This window comes from Leucoraja erinacea, unplaced genomic scaffold, assembly GCF_028641065.1.
Source record: "Leucoraja erinacea ecotype New England unplaced genomic scaffold, Leri_hhj_1 Leri_193S, whole genome shotgun sequence".
NCBI lineage: Eukaryota > Metazoa > Chordata > Chondrichthyes > Rajiformes > Rajidae > Leucoraja > Leucoraja erinaceus.
The window spans coordinates 153,385-171,101 of NW_026576094.1; the positions used below are offsets into that span (position 1 = coordinate 153,385).

At 49.2% G+C, this 17,717-nt stretch overlaps 1 non-coding gene across 1 annotated transcript; it reads right to left on the reverse strand.

The window, feature by feature from the left end:
* Positions 1-16,820: 16,820 nt before the first annotated feature.
* On the reverse strand, positions 16,821-16,902 carry trnas-cga (transfer RNA serine (anticodon CGA)). Its single transcript has one exon. It is a non-coding gene; the product is annotated as a tRNA-Ser (tRNA).
* Between the last annotated feature and the right edge of the window lie 815 nt (positions 16,903-17,717).

Here is a 17,717-nt window from a genome sequence, read left to right on the forward strand (position 1 = left end):
CCTTTCGAATATTTAATTGAAATATTAAGCAAATTACATACAGATGGTATTCACTCTATTTACACAGCAGCCCATTTAATGTAAACACATACTTTATTCCATTTTTCAGCTCCTCTCTGAACATCTTTTGTGTCAGTCCGTAGATGCAGGTGTTGGTGCAGGTACTGAGGGCTATAAACATAGCCCCACATTGTTGAAAGACATATATCGGAGTGTTCAATGATTTGTCTGTGTAAGTCATATTCTCTGCTTGCCAGTTCATGGAGTGTATTACGTAGGGTAACCACAATAATATAAAATTGGTTGACAGAGCGAACAGCAGAATCATTGATTTTCTCCGGTTTTCTATTTCTGAATCTTTCTGATTCTCACTGTTGCTGCGGAGGCCCCTGCGGATTTTATTTGCCATGATTATATGCCTGACCGTTAATCCATTAAACAGAAGAATGAAAGAAATTGGCAATAGCGGGGTTATGACACTGTCTACCACCTCGAAAGCTTTCCACGCGAAGGAAGTGAAGTATTCAGGTATTGGGACGCAACGCCAAGGCACATTGTCAATTATCGCATAAGACTCGACGACAAAGTAAAAAGGAATGCACCGTAAGCAACTTACTGTCGCCACTGTTACCATAATTATTGCCGCTGTCCTCTCCACGCAATATCTTTTCCGCAGGTTTTGGCAACAAATCGCGATGAAGCGATCGAATGTGAAAGCAACAGTGAACCAAACGGAGCAGTCCATGCTTGCAAGTTTAAAAAGATGCGACAACGCACACACCGGTGTTATGAGCAAGAAACCGGCGTAAAAATAGATGTTATTAATCGGTTCAAAAATAATAGCAAAGACAATCACCATGAAATCGGCCGCTGCCATTCCCATCAGGTAGCGAGTGACACATTTGGAAAGTCCGCATCTTCCACGCGACAGGATCACGATCGCTGTTAAATTAACTGCACGGAAAAGGAGAGTGTTAATTTCACTAACATTTAAGCTGATCAGCACCACTTGTTTAGCAAAATAAAACAATTGAATGCACAGCAACTGCACCGCTATCTGGAATAGCCGACTACTATACTAGCTCTACTGCTCTTACCAAGTCTGGTTTAAACGGCAAATCGGCCAAAACGGCAACACGGCAAACGGTAAATCCCTAATATGGAGCTTGGGGCAACACGTGAAAATGATTCAAAGGCTAAGCATTGAGCGCAATGTATTTAAAATAAAGAAGAACGGTTCGTAACATTCAGCAGATCGGGCAGCACCTGTGAAAAAATCTGTTAACGTCGTAAGAGCGGAAACCTTTCATAGAAACAAGGAACTAGAGAAAACGTGGTCGTTTTATCTTGCACAATGGGCGGGATGTGCCGAATAGAACTAAAGTACCATCACAGAATGGATGAATCGAACGTTGCGATCTGCGATAGGGGAAGGCAGATACGGTCATTCGTTCATACAGACCAACCAAAGGCCGTGACATGAGAGTGGGAAATGGGTGGAAACAGTAAAAATCAGAACGCCGGATTCATTCAATAACAGAGTTTGTGTGAATAAAGGGACACAATCTGATCAAATTGTACACGATGAAATGCAGCAGAAAACGATGCTTCCGGTGTCGCAGGTATGATGAGATACCTGACGGTTACCGAATTCGATGTTGAATTCAGGAGGCTGTAGCTTGCCCGAACGTAATTGACCTGCGGCCCCTCACAGTTGCGTCGAGACACTTTGAAATATGGAAGGATGCCAAAGGCAGTTTTCAAGAGGGAACAGGGTATATTGGTAAAGCGGACGACAAGAGATACATTATATGTACTGAGTGTGTGATATTCGAAACGATGATCTAATTTTCGCGTGGCAGGTTTATATCATTGACGACCTGTATGTCTCCGTATGCAACTGAACGGGCCAATATTTCTCTGTGATATCAATGCAGTTGTCCTCTCCGCGCAGATTGAGCCGGGGCTGCAGGACACGTGATGCAGCTCTGCATTTGACAGATGTCTCACTCTGCATGTGTGCTATGTGGTATTTTCTGTAGTTAACGTATGTGTGTGGATCCTATTGGGGCAATAATAGAGATTGGACGCCTCGTCCCCAATTTGTTGTCCTTGCAAAACCTCCGCATTGGTCGTGTTATGTGAACATTAACCCTCGCCGTCATCCGGAAGCATATCATGTTTTGCCTGTAAAACAAAATGCTCCTCAATGAATCGACATGACGGAATAGTTCGGCTACTGTCTGAATTTGTTTGACGACCATAAAATGCCTTCGTCACTCGCCAGTTTCAGCATTGAACTGGTTTGGAAGCGCAGTATCAATCCACATAGAAGTCTCCACCATGGAGCCCAGTCATGTGACCGTATTTCAAAGGATGCATCCGTTGGGATAGTTTGCTGTGTCATGGCAGAGATAGACGGGGTTCTGGAATGCTCTGATCCGCCGTCAACAAAAGCTGCAAGGACAGCAAACAATGGATTGGTTTGTTAAATAAATCTATGGGTTCCTGTTAATGGAAATTCGGACATCCGAAATACGTACCAATAATGCCTGGGAGATTACATTAAAATGTGAATATCAGAGACAAAATAATAATTTCAGCGACCTGAAATGGCACAAATGAATTAAGAACTGGACAACAGATGCATCAATGTGGATTATGATTCAGGTAACAGAAAGTCTCGGATAGTAACTAGATAGTGTTCCTTACCGGGTATACCAACTGCAGCTAGTACAGGATAGTAAATGCTCGCGACGTCGTAAATTGTAACAGATGGCATCTTCTCCGGGAAGATACGATCAGTCGTTTAAATCATTCCAACTACACCATATACCGGCGATTGGATGAAGCAGTTATAATATAGGATAGCCACGATCTACTCTTCCAATTAGTGGGAACGCCTCCTCAGTTACATCAGCCATAACCTGTTGAACAGACAACGTAAACGATCTTTATTCATGCTATTGTGTAATGCGTTCTCTCCTCTAGGGATTTTACAAATACTCGTGTGCACAACATTTCTGAACAAAATGGTGTCAACGTTATCGTTCTCTCCCGAGGTTTGAAGAACCTGAAGAAAACACGTTGTGATAAATATTGTTTCAGTCATGGTCAATCAGGTCTAAATAGGCATCCATGTTTTTTTCCCGTAGAGTGAACATACAGGATAGTACAGTTGGGGAACGGGGTTTAATTTGGAAGGTAAAATGAACGAATACGGGTCCAGATTTAAACCACCCATTTTCCTCAATATGTTCCTGCAGTTAATTATTTTTGATGGGACATCAGATCACTTTAAGTTTTGAGATAATTATGAATAACGGTAAGTATGCATCTTGATGGAAGATACTGATTTGGCAGAGAACAAATTGCTAAATTATAAGGCTCAACGTGAGGGAATAAATTGGAAGCATGATTTATAATTTATAAGCTCACAGCTGATATCCGGGAGTCGTTAGAAGACCAGCTGATCAGTGTTATCGACCACAATATTGCCGTACGAATGAGTAACATGTTGGAGAATGTGAGGCACACGTGGATGAAACGTGGTCGAAAAGAAAAATATATAAACATATTTAAGTTTTATGAAAATTATATCAGACAGACCTCTGCGAATGTTAAAAAAAAAGAAGCAGGGAATTATGACAGACAGAAGGGGCATTAAATATTCATGGCTACCATGATTAAATGAAACTAATGGCATTTTCTAATTACATTAAAAACAAAAACAAGTGGAGAACTCGAAAGGAGGTGCAACCACTTAATAATAAAGTAGGTCATTTATGCTTGGCGTTTCAGGATGGATGCGAGATATTAAATCAGTGCATCGCATCGTTCTTCGCCGAAAATGGGAATATTGTGGATAGTGAGACCAGAGTATGAATACGAGCATGATCGGAACTTTCAGCTAAAACAGGAGGAGTTCTTAGGTCCATTGATGATCATTTGGCGCCTTGGTGCGTAGAAGTATGTGGGGTGCTCACATTGAGGTGAAAACAATCATCAGCAGTAGGTGTAAAAAGCTTATTGCCAGGAGTAGTTGAATTCAGGACCAGAGGGCATACGTCTAATGTGAAGGGGGAAAGATTTGATAGGAATCTGAGAGCTAACTTCTTCACAACAGGGTGGTTGGTATATGGAACAAGGTGTCAACGGAAGTAGTTGAGGAAGCGATTATCCCAACATTTAAGAAACTGAGTTTCTCCAGCAATTTTGTGTACCTTCGATCTTCCAGCATCTGCAGTTCCTTCTTGAACACTTTAAGAAACAGTTAGTCAGGTACGTGGGTAGGACAGGTTTGGAGGGAGAAAACGCGGGGAGGTGGGAATATTGCAGCTGGGGCATGTTGGCCGATCTCGCCAAGTTGGGCCGAAGGGCATGTTTCCACACTGTATCATTCTATGACTGAATGACTATTTTGGACATCCGGAGCCCAGAGCTTGATGGAAACTATCATGATTAGTCCATGACTCCAGGGAAATGGCAACACGAATAAAACAAGCATATGACGTCCTGGCTTTCATCGGTCGGGGCATTGTGTAGAAGATTCAGCATGTCATGATGCAGCTTGAAATGGTATCGATTACCTGGCAATTCGAGTATTGCGTTGCTTTCTGGTCGTCATAATCTTGGAAAATGTGTTGGGTTTGGGAAAGCTGCTGGGACGATGTATAAGATGCCTGGCTCAGGTGATATTCACTACATCGAGAGGTTGCACAGACGTGGTTTGATTTCTCTGGAACGCTAGATCTTGCTGGGATATCTGATTGAAGTATAGAACAATATGAGATACATAGATATTGCAGACAGTCAGAACAGTTTTTCCAAAATCGAATCAATTACTAAAGGGCATAACTTCAAGCAGAGAAGGATAAAGTTTAAAATGTCAGACGTGTGTGTTTTGCACAGATGGTGATGACGATGATAATGATGGTGGTGATGATGCATCATTATTACTTTTACCTAGGCACAATGAAACAATTTACTTCTGCATACGAATTACGTAAAATAATCGCCAAAAATATGTCGAGAAAGATTAAACAAATACTTACCCATTGTCCTTCCATGTGCACCCCTCTCCCCCGCCGTGTTCCCCTTTGTTCTGATACCACCCTAACCCAACGTGCACTGAATACCCGTTGTTTTCTACGGCGCGATCCGTCCTCTTCCGCTTGAATCGCTTCAAGCTCGAGGTTCCAAACTCGGCGCGACTTCCTCCGACCTGGAGGTTCGGACCTCGGCTGGATCCCTCCAACTTCGACCCGACTGTACCCGGTGTCGTCCCGGCTGCGAACTTAAGGCTTCAACTTCGGCCCGACTTCCCGCGACCACGAGGTTCCAACGTTGGCCCAATTCGCTCCGACCACGACGTTCCGATCTTAGCCCGACTCGGGCTGCACAATATTGCGTTCTTGCGAATAGAGTCTGAATGAAATTGATTTATAGTCTATATTTAATAACGAGAATGGAGCGTTTGGCTTTGGAAAACCTCATATTCGCATGATCCATACACACGAAGTGGACCAAAGGTTCAGAGGTTCAAATTGCGCATTGTACTGTAAGGGGGTAAGCAGATGGAAAATTAGTGAATTAGAGAGTCAGACTCATACAGCATGGAATTAGCATATTCCTGCCACCACATCAACGCCGTACGTTGGGTAGTCGGGGGTCAAGGTAGAAGCGTTCACGTCGCGATCCCTGTCAAAATTACTTGCGAATTCTACCAAACACTTTGAAGCCAAGCCGAAAGCCGAAAGACAAATTATGTCCACAAGCCCAACAAATGGCAGTAGCCCATCAGCCCGGAACAGGAAGAGAGGCCAACACCCGCCCCCAAGGCCGGCTTTGACCATCATATCTCTAAATGTTGAAGGACTGTCTGCAACTAATGAATACTTGTTGCCCAACTCTGCAGAGAGCATCAGTGTGATATTCTCTGCCTCCAAGAAACTCACCGCGGATCCAAACATCCCCGCCCTCGAGTGGAAGGCATGGCCACCCTCTTTGAAAGACCACATGAGAAACATGGAAGCGTCATGCTTGCAAAAAACGGGACAATCATCGAATCAACATCAAAGAGCGATTAAAACAACATTGAGGTCTTAACCGCTGAGCTCAGAGAAATTACCATCACCTCCGTCTACAAGCCACCTCCCACACCTTTCCTGATGCCTGAAATGCCATAATCTGGGAAACCGAGGATAGTGATTGGATACTTCAACAGCCACAGCTCACAATGAGGTTACGCCGGGAACAACGCTGATGGAGATGCAGCGGAAGCATGGGCCGAAACCAACCAGCTCTACCTGATCCATGATGCCAAACAACTAAAGTCCTTTAATAGCGGGCGACGGAAAGCCGGCTACAACCCTGATATCGCGTTTGTCAGCCATAGCATCTCTGGATTGGACAAGAAGCTGGTACTGAAGCCACTGCCAAAAACCCTACATTGGCCTTCCAGTCAATGCTGCAGATACCCCAGCCACAGTTTCTTTCCAGAGAAGATTCAACTTTGGGAAAGAGCACTGGCCTGGTTTCCAAGAAGATCTTGAAGGGAAGATCGCCCACCTCCCAGCGGACCCCAAAAACTATCAAATCTTCACCAGGTTAGTGCACCAGCCAGCCCGGAACAGCATCCCGAGAGGCTGCCGCACTCAATACATGCCCGGCCTTGACATACTAAGCAGCGAACTATATGAGCAATACCAACAGCTCTACGAATCTGACCCCTTTGCTGAAAGCACCATGGAAGTAGGTGAGAGACTCATGACCTCCCTATCAGAATGCCGCCAACGGAAATGGCAAACTCTACTGGAGACAACTGATATTGCAAAAAACAGCAAAAAGGCATGGAGCATCATCCGGAAATCAGCAATGACCCATCAAACCAACACATCAACAGTATACCACCACGGCCAACCAAGTTGCGTATCAGTTGCTGCTCAACGGGAAATCCACCACCAAACAGCCAAGACCAAAGGCAGACCGACTTCAGCACTCCCAAAACACCGGACTGACTGAGCCGTTATCCGTTGAAGAGCTCAATATCAGCATGAAAGCCCTCAAGACTGGCAAAGCCATCGGCCTGGACAATATTTTCACAGAGGAGATCAAGTAATTTGGACCTCTGACACGGAAGTGGGTCCTTGAGTTGATGAACAATTGCATGCTGACAAGAAACATCCCAATGATCTGGAGGAAAACCAAAATCATCGCTCTTCTAAAACCCGGTAAAGATCCAGCTTATGCAAAGAGCTTCCGCCCAATCTCCCTGCTATGCCACCCGTACAAGCTGTTTGAGCGCCTGATCCTTAACAGGCTTGCCCCAGTCGCTGAACCAGCCATCATCCCTCAACAAGCTGGATTCCGACCTGGCAAATCCACAACAAGTCAACTTCTAAATCTCACACAACACATTGAAGACGGGTTCCAGAAAGGACTGGTGACAGGAGCAGTCTTTGTTGATCTGTCTGCCGCGTATGACACTGAATCACCGCCTCCTCCTAAAACAGATCTTGGAGAATATCAAAGACCAGGCACTCACGGACCTCATCGGAGCCCTCCTGAACGGTAGGCGCTTCTATGTTGTCCTGAACAACAAGCAAAGTCGCTGGCGACGAGAACGGAATGGCTTGCCTCAATGTAGTGTGCTGGCTCCACTACTATATAACATCTACACCAATGACCAGCCAATGGACCAGAACACTGAGCGGTTCATCTACGCCGACGACCTCTGTGTGACATCCCAATAGAGTACGTTTGAAGCTGTAGAAGCGAATCCCACCTCAGCCCTAGACGAGCTACACCTCTACTACGAGCGCAACCACCTAAACGCAAACCCTGCGAAGACCAAAGCCTGCTCGTTCCATCTCAGGAACCGGGAAGCAAACAGACCCCTTAACATCACATGGTCTGGAACACCTCGTGAGCACTGCACCAACCCTGTCTACCTCGGTGTAACACTGGATCGCACTCTCACCTATAAGGAACAGGTCAAAAACACCAAACCGAAAGTTAACTCCCGAAATAACATCCTCCGGAAGCTGACCAACTCCAAATGGGGAGCCACAGCACACACATTATGATCTACTGCTCTGGCCCTGTGCTACTCCTCTGCGGAGTATGCGTGTCCTGTTTGGGAGAGATCATCCCATGCTAAGAAACTAGACCCAGCGTTGAATAACACCTGCCACTCAATCACTGGCTGCTTGAAGCCCACCAACATAAACAACCTGCACCTCCTCGTTGGCATTGCCCATGCTGATGTGAGACGGGAAGTCGCCAGCCGAGTAGAGATGACCAAGGCCACCAGTGATGAACGCCACCTCCTCTACGGACGTGTACCCCCGGCCCAACGGCGGATGTCCAGGAGAAGCTTTCTCAGCCATGTCCAGCCCCTAATAGCATCACGAGAAGAAACCAGACTCCAACTATGGACAAAAAAGGCTTGAGGACGACCCCCCTCCTACTGACATGGGTATCCCTCCTTCTGAAGCCCTCCCTCCGGGCTCAGAAGCACCATGGGTCCAGTGGAAGACGCTCAACCGCCTGAGAACAGGAACAGGGCGATCAAAAGCTGCCATGGCCAGATGGGGCTAGGAAACTGGCCAAACCATCTGTTAATGTGGAGAAGAGGACCATACAATGCAGCACTGCCTTGTCTGCCCCCTACTACCCAACCAATGCGGCCCAAAGGATCTTGCAGTATTCAATAAAAACGCAAAGGACTGTGTAAAGGAATTGGAAACTGTCATGTAACCAACCAGCTTCAAAGACACGAAAAGAAGAAGATTGGGCAGTCATAAATATTATGGCCACCACCAGAATTTGGGACATGGTGTTTGACGACCCATCTTTACTGGTCTGAGGGATTATTCTTCCTTCACTTTTTTTTTCCGATTGTGTAGACCAGGTATTCACCGCTCTGGGTGAGGTGATAGCCATCAGTCCACACTCAGATCCTCTACAAATCCCTTACTCATATTTCCTACGATGAACCTTATCTGTGCCATTAATTAGGTATCCAGGTGGAATCACGCGACGCGTTTCAATTTATAAGTGTGATTGGGGAACAGCTGATTACTTAAACGACGGTGGTTTAATACTGTCACCTGAAAAAATACATCTCGGATTTGGAGCGAAGTATGCGTAAATGTTATTGTGGCATAAAGGCACGTCTGTGAACCTGCAGCCGTGGCATGGCGTGAAGTTTTGGTGGACATACATCAAAACGTTCCTACTTTACAGGTTGTATTAAGGATGTCACAGCAGTTTCATCTCTGTAATGGAGGCGGGGGGGGGGGGGGGGGGGGGGGGGGGGGGGGGGGGGGGGGGGGGCGGTTGCCTGATAGACGAGGACATGTTGAGCAGTATCGGACTACAGTCATTGCATGGCAAGCAAGTGAGAGGCAATAATATACAAGGATATTTTGCCGTGTCGATGCTGGGAGACTGCTTCTTCTGGTCGGATTATGTATGTCGAAAATTGTTTTGGAACAAGGTGGCGCCAATTAATACCACATATTGAAAAGAACATTATCTCAGTAGATCGGTAATCATTATAATTCCCTTCTGCAGAGAGCCATGAATAATCGCTAAATATATTTAATAGGAGAAAGACCCAACAAAGAGGGACAAGGTTTTTGGGAGATAGCTGGAAAAGGGACATAAGACAACGTTTAGATTGGACATGATCGGAATGAACGTTAAAGCTGGCTCGAGCGGATGACTGGACTTAACGGTTCCCTTTCGTTTCCCATTATACGTTTTCATTTCTGCCCCCAGTCCTCATCATGCCCATATCTATATGTCTCATCGTCTAAACTCACCCATTCAACGTCGTTTCCGTCCACTGGCATAGTGGTTGGCGATGTAGCGGCTACCATCTTCCCGCGTCATTTCTTACCCTTCCAATCCCGTGTGTGCTTCACTGCTGCTCTCGTCCATTTGTTACCTTCCCGTGGTGATTCTTCGCCATGGTTGTGCGTACATTTACCTTTACCTTGCCCCTGCCACCAGCCGTTTTGTTCAGCTAGGGACGTTTACGGATATTATTCGTCTCCCTCTCTGTATTTCTGTCATTGTTTTTATTTTTTAATCAATATCCACTATTACTCGCACTAAACATATTGGGGACTCCAATTGACATCAGCGTGTTTCTTATCGGTCAACCAACCTCAAGTCTCCCACTGATAATTAATATTATTTCATACCACTTCCGTATTTTTACCCAACACAAGCTACGTGGGTGTGTTATCGCGGTGGAATGACTCACACGTGGCTGTTGTCTTCAATATTCGTCCCCGCATATCCACATAACGTATCCTAATTTATCGATTAAACCTCCATCGATCTCGCACAGCAGTCATCACGCTTTCTTTTTTCTCCAATATTTTTTCTTTTCGTACGGCAAATTGCGACCGCCTGATTTGACTACGGAATCTACTGTATTAACAATCAGTGGTAAAATTAAACCAAGTCGCTCGATTTCCAGCCACATTGTTAACAGACGACCTGTGAAGTACCCTATTCCTTGCGCCATTTGATGAAGGGGATTGTATATTTGATTTGTGCCTCTAATCTAGTTTCAGATATGAGACTTTCGCATTTATAACTTAGGCTCACAAGAAAACTTCGTAGTCTTTAATTTCTCAAAACCATAATTTATTCAAGATTTTATCTAGACTCTAGGGGGGGGGGGGATGCTGCGGCATCACACTCACACTAACCACCCCCAAAACACACATGTGGGGGGAGGGGAGGTGAGAAGAGGGGAGGACGGGAGAAGAGGAGGAGGAAACGGGAGATATTTATTTGTGGAAGAAAAAGGAGCGGGGTAGGGGTGTGAGAGAGAGGGGGGTTGGGAGAGAGATGTGGGGGAGGCGGGGATGTGAAGGGAGGGAAGGAGGGACGCAGGGGGAGAGAGGTGGGGGGTGAGAGGGGAAAGTGTGGGGAGGGAGAGTGGAGGGGGAAGGGGGAGAGAAGTGGAAGAGTGGGGAGCGAAGGGGAGAGAGGGGAGGAGGCGGGAGTGATGGAAGAGGGACAGAGGGGTACGTGAAAGGGGTGGGGGGATAGAGGGGTGGGAGGGGGAGAGTGAGTGGTGGGGAGGGAGAGGGAGAGGGGTGGGGGTAAGGGGGAGTGGTGGAAGAGGTACAGATGGGTAGGGGATGGGGGCGGGGGAAGAGAGGCAAGGGGGGTAGGATATAGAGGGACGGGGTGGGGAGAGGGGATGGGGTGAGAGGAGGTGCGGGAGAAGGGTGAGGATAGGGAGATGGAGATGGGGAGGAGAGAGAGGGGCGGGGGAAGAGATGTGTGGGGTAGGGGAGAGAGGCGGGAAGAGTGTGGAGGGAGGAGGAAGAGTGGCGAGGGGGAAGGCGATGGGAGAGAGAGAGGAGGGAAGGGGGTGGACGAGAGAGAAAAAATGGGGGGGGGAAGAAGAATGGGGGGGGAGGCGGAGGGAGGAGGGGAGAGGGTGAGGAGAGAGGAGAGGAGGAGAGGAGAAGGAGAGGGGGAGGAGAGAGGGATGAGAGGAGAGGAGAGAGGGGAGAGGTGGGGGGGGGACGGAGGGAGGAGAGGAGGGAGATGGGGTGCACGGGTGGGGGAGAGGGAAGGTGAGTAGGAGAGTGAGGGATGGGAGAGGGGAGAGAGTGAAAAGGGGTGAAGAGAAGGAGAGGGCGAGGAGGGAGAGGGGAGAGGGGAGGGGAGGGAGTGAGGTGAGGGGGGAGTGGGGATGGATGGGGAGTTAGAGGAGGAGGAGGGGAGAGGGGGTAGTGGAGGGGGGGGGTGAGGGTGAGAGGTGTGGGGAGGGTGAAGAGAGTGGGAAGAAATAGTGGAGGGTGAGGGGAGGGTGAGAGGTGGAAGAGTGGGGAAGGTCAGAGGTTGTAGGGGGGTGGGGGGGGGGGAGGGGGGTGAGGGGGGAGAGGGCGAGGGAGGACGAAGGGAGGGGGGGAGAGAGGGAAAGGGGGGGGGAGCGGGAGGAGCAGTGGAAGAGTGGGGAGGGGGAGGGTGGTGTATGGGGAGTGGTGGAAAAGGGACAGAGGTGTAGGGGAAGGGGGCGGGGAGAGAGAGGGAAGGGGTTGGAGTAGAGAGTGAAGAGTGGTAGGCGAGAGAGGGGTGGGTGGAAGAGGGAGTGGGGTGAGGAGAGTGAAACATAGAAACATAGAAATTAGGTGCAGGAGTAGGCCATTCGGCCCTTCGAGCCTGCACCGCCATTCATTATGATCATGGCTGATCATCCGACTCAGTATCCTGTACCTGCCTTGTCTCCATACCCCCTGAACCCTTTAGCCACAAGGGCCACATCTAACTCCCTCTTAAAAATAGCCAATGAACTGGCCTCAACTACCTTATGTGGCAGAGAATTCCAGAGATTCACCACTCTCTGTGTGAAAAAATGTTTTTCTCATCTCGGTCCTAAAAGATTTCCCTCTTATACTTAAACTGTGACCCTTTGTTCTGGGCTTCCCCAACATCGGGAACAATCTTCCTGCAGCTAGCCTGTCCAACCCTTTAAGAATTTTGTAAGTTTCTATAAGATGCCCCCTTAATCTTCTCAATTCTAGCGCGTACAAACCGAGTCTATCCAGTCTATCTTCATATGAAAGTCCTGGTATCCCAGAAATCAGTCTGGTTAACCCTCTCTGTACTCCCTCTATGGGAAGAATGTATTTGGCAAGGAAGATGGAGAGGGGGTGGAGGAGGAAAGGGGTGGGGGAGGGAGGGGAGAGAGAGAAGGGGAGGGGAGAGGGGAGAGAGTTATGGGGGAGTTTATGGGGAGGGAAGGGATGTGAAATGGGGTGGAAAAAGAGGGAGGAGGAAGAGTGTGGAGAGGATGGGGAGGGAGGGGGGGGGGGAGAGAAGGGGGTGGGGGAGAGAGGAGATGGCGGTGGGGGAGGAGGAGGGGAGGAGAGGGAGAGGGCTAAGGAGAGCTGGATGGAGAGGGGAAGAGAGAGCGGGGTGGGGGGAGGTGAGAAGAGGGCGAGGGGGGGGGGGGGAGAGAGGTGGTGGGAGATGGGGGGAGGGATGGGGGAGGGAGGGGGGAGATGGGGGAGGGGAGGGGGGAGAAGATTGTGGAGGAAGGGGGGGGGGGGAGAGAGGGGAAGGAGAGTGGGGAAGGAGAGGGGGAGGGGGGGGAGCGAAGTGGGAGAGGTGGGAGAGGGAGGGACGGGGGGATGGGAGGGGGGGGGTGATGGAAGAGGGGCAGAGGGGTAGGGGAAAAGGGGTTAGGATAAGGGGGGTGGGTGGAGGAAGGGAGAGGAGAGAGGGGGAGCGGGACGGAGAGGGGGAGGGTTGGCGGTAGGGGGGGGAGAGGAGGAAGTGGGGAGGGAGGGGTAGGGGGTAGTGGTGGAAGAGGGGGGGGAGGGGTAGGAGAAGGGGGCGATTTTAGAGGGGGGGGGGGGGGGGAAGGGAGGGAGGGGGGGGGGGGGGGAGGGAGGGATGGGGGGGGAGGAGGAGGGGGTGGGAGGGAGAGAGGGGAGGAGAGTGAGAGGAGAGGGGAAAGAAAGAAGTGTGGGGAGAGGGATGAGGCGATAGTAATGGGGGGATGGGAAAGTGAGGGTGTGGGAAATGGGGGGGGAGAGATGGGGGGGAAAGAGGGGGAGGGGGGGGACAGATGGGGTATGGGCGGGGGAAGTAGCTTGTGGGGGGGGGAGGGGGGGGGGGGGAGAGGGGAGGGAGGAGGGAGGGCGAGGCAGAGAGGGGGGGGAGAAAGAGTGGTGCGAGAGGGGAGAAAAGAGGGAGGGGGGAGGGTTACAGAGGTGTGGGGGGGAAGGGTCATGGGGTAGGGGAGGGAGGGGATACGGGTGGAGGGAGGGAGAGAGAGGGTGGGGGGGTGTGAGAGATGAAAGAGTTGGGAGAGTGGGTGGGGTTGAAGTGGAAGTGGGGAGGGAGGGTTAGAGTGAAGTGGGGGGAGGGGGAAGATGTGTCGGGCGCGAGAGAGGGGAAAGAGAGGGGGAGAGGGGACGTGGAGGGGGGAGAGAAGGGATGGGAGGAAGAGGGAGGGGAAGATGGGTAGGGGTAGGTAATGGAAGAGGGACCGAGAGGTAGGGGGGAGGGGTGGGGAATTGAGGGGTGGGAGGGGGAAGGGAGAATGAGGGGTGGGGGAGAGGAGAGAGAGGGAAGAGAGGGCGGGTAAGGGGAAGGGGGGGAAGAAGGACAGAGGGGTAAGGGCATGAGGGCGGTGAAGAGAGGGAAGAAGGTGGGGTAGCGAGGGAAGGGGAGAGGGGGGGAGAGAGGGTTGGGGCTGGAGGAGAGAATGGGGGAGAGGGGGGAGGAGAGGAGAGGGGGAGGAAAAGAGGGGCAGGGGGAGATGTGAAGGGTATGAGAGAGAGGAGGAAGAGGAGGAGGGAGGGGGAAGGGGAGAGGGAGGAGGGGAGGGGGAAAGCCGTTGGGGAGGGAGGGAAGGGGGGGGGGAGAGTGATGGAATGGGGTTGGGGGAGAGAAAGGGATGGGGTGGGTGGAGGAGGGTGAGGAGAGGGGAGGGAGGGGGAGGGAGAGGAGAGAGCGTTGGGGGGTGGGGAGGGGAGGGAGAGGGATGGGGAGGGGGGGAGAGAAGTGTGGGGGAGGGGCGGAGGGAGGGGAGGACGGAGGGGGAGGTGGGGTGGGCGAGAGCGAAGGTGAGTAGGAGAGAGAGGGAGGGTGGGAGGGGGAGGAGAAGGAGAGGGGTGAAGAGCAGGAGAGGTGGGGTGGAGAGAGGGGGGGGGGATGGGGGGGGGGGGGGAGTGGAAGGAGGGGAGAGGGGGGAGGGGAAGGGGAAGAGGGAAAGAGGGAGGAGGGAGGGGGAAGAGAGAGGGGTGGGGTCAGAAAGGGAGAGGGGTGGGGGTGGGGGGGGGAGGGGGCGAGATAAGTGGAAGTGGGGAGGGAGGGGTTGGGGGGAGTGGTGGAAGAGGGACAGAGGTGTAGGGGGAAGGGGGCGGGGGAGAGAGGGAAGGGAGTGGGGAGGGTTAGTGGGAGTGGGAGGGGGAGAGGTGGGAGAGTGGGTAGGGTCAGAGGGGTAGGGGTAAGCGGGATTGAGTATAGGAGCAGAGGTTCTTCTGCAGTTGTATATGACCGTAGTGGGACCACACCTAGAGTATTGTGCGCAGTTTTCGTCCCCTAATTTGAGGAAGGGCATTCTTGGTATTGAGGGAGTGCAGCGCACTTGTACAAGGGCACTGTGTGCCTCAGTGGAGGCCGGTACTCTGGATACTTTCAAGAGAGAGCGAGATAGGCATCTAAAAGATAGCAGAGTCAGGGGATATGGGAAGAGGGCAGGAACGGGGGACAGATTGGGCATGATCAACCATGATCACATTGATTGGCGGTGCTGGCTGGAAGAGCCAAATGGCATACTCCTGCACCAAGTGTATATTGTCTATTGTCTAAGATGTGTTCGTATATCTTCCAGTGCAAAATGCCGCTCATGTCCAGCTGCTCGTCGAATCAATCGGATTTCTCTGTAGACCAACTGGAGTGCTGCAGAAAGCTGTTTCTTAAAATAATTTCAATAGTCTATTTATATAACGGTGGCAAATATAAGCTATGAATAAGCTGAGATAGGGTGGTAAAGAAAGCTTTTGGTGTGCTGGCCTTTATAAATCAGAGCATTGAGTGTAGAAGTTGGGATGCAATGTACATTGTAATTGTACAAGGCATTGGTGAGGCCAATTCTGGAGTATGGTGCACACTTTTGGTCGCCTAATTATAGGAAGGATATCAACAAAATAGAGAGAGTACAGAAGGGATTTAATAGAATGTTGCCTAGGATTCAGCAACTAAGTTACAGAGAAAGGTTGAACAAGTTAGGTCTTTATTCTTTGGAGCGCAGGAACGACTTGATAGAATTATTTTCCCATTGAGAGTAGGGAAAGTAGAGAGAGTACAGATGAGATTTACTAGAATGTTGCCTGGTTTTCAGCAACTAAGTTGCAGAGAAAGGTTGAACAAGTTAGGGCGTTATTCATTGGAGCGCAGAAGGTTAAGGGGGGACTTGATAGAGGTTTTTAAAATGATGAGAGGGATAGACTGAGTTGACGTGGAAAAGCTTTTCCCACTGAGAGTAGGGAAGATTCAAACAAGGGGACATAACATGAGAATTAAGGGACGGAAGTTTAGGGTAACATGAGGGGGAACTTCTTTACTCAGACAGTGGCAGCTGTGTGGAATGAGCTTCCAGTGAAGGTGGCGGTGGCAGGTTCGTTTTTATCATTTAAAAATAAATTGGATAGTTATATGGATGGGAAGGGAATGGAGGGTTATGGTCTGAGCGCAGGTATATGGGACTAGGGGAGATTATGTGTTCGGCACGGACTAGAAGGGTCGAGATGGCCTGTTTCCGTGCTGTAATTGTTATATGATTATATGATTATATATGATCATTTAAAAATAAATTGGATAGGTATATGGACGGGAAAGGAATGGAGGGTTATGTTCTCAGTGCAGGTAGTTGGGACTAGGGGAAAATAAGTGTTCGGCACGGACTAGAATGGCCGAGATGGCCTGTTTCCTTGCTGTAATTGTTAAATATATATATATATATTAATTATATTAATATGTATTATATTATTACATTATATATTACATTATAACAATAATATGTTATACATATAGAATGTTGACAAGTTGCGAAAGTAACATTGATTCAGCTAGAACCCGAAACATATCGTTTCTCGCTGGAAGGTGGTCGTCCAGAAAAGAATGGTCCATTGTTTTCCCCATGGATCATGACAGAGACGATTTTGTGCACTGGTAGTACATTCAGTTCCTTGTTGAAAAAATACCCGAAACACCAAACTTAAGCAGCCAATGCGCGCTTGAGATGTCCCGGTAGTTAAAGGTAAACCCGCTGCGAGCAGGGTTCGAACCTACGTGGGGAACCCCCATTGGATTTCGAATCCAACGCCTTAACCACTCGGCCATCGCAGCTTGTGGCAAGGGACGTATTACGATCCTGAATCTTGTTATGGAAATGTTGAAAATGATGGGCAGATAATGGCAGTAGCTGATGTATTAAGTAACAAAATTACGAATAAAATGATAAATTCTGAAGTTCATTGACCACCCTCCACTTTCAGAATGGAACAGTATTTCCGGGGTGTGGAACACTCGGTATCTGACTCCGGGTACAAAATGTCGGGTGTACAGATAAACCTCATTGAAATGTGCGGATATTAAACCCGAAACTATTGCGTGCATTCCGTAAGTTCTCCTGCATTTCTGTTTGAAGTCTAGAGAGATCTCATTAAAGCATTTGGAAATATGCTGTTGTTACTACTTACATAATGAAAACATCACTTGGACGTATTATGTGGAGCCCGTGCTGGTACTGTTTGCTACAACCAACTGGCCAATCGGCCTGGGGAGATTTATTGATTACTAGCACGCACGTGAACCTCTGCCGAACAATAGACAACATACAATATACAATAGGTGCAATATGGCCTTTCGAGCCAGCACCGACATTTATTGTGATCATGGATGATAATGCACAATCAGTACCGGGATGCTGCGGCCTCCCCATATCCTTTGATTCCGCTAGCTTTAGAGCTTTATCTAACTCTCTCTTTAAGCATCCAGAGAATTGACCTCCGCTGCCTTCAGAAGCAAATAATTGCACAGATTCACAACTCTCTGGGTGAAAACCCTTTCCTCATCTCCGTTCTACATGGCCAGCCCTTTATTTTTAATCTCTGCCCCCTGGTTCTAGAACCACCCAACATTGGGAAAGGTTTCCTCCCACT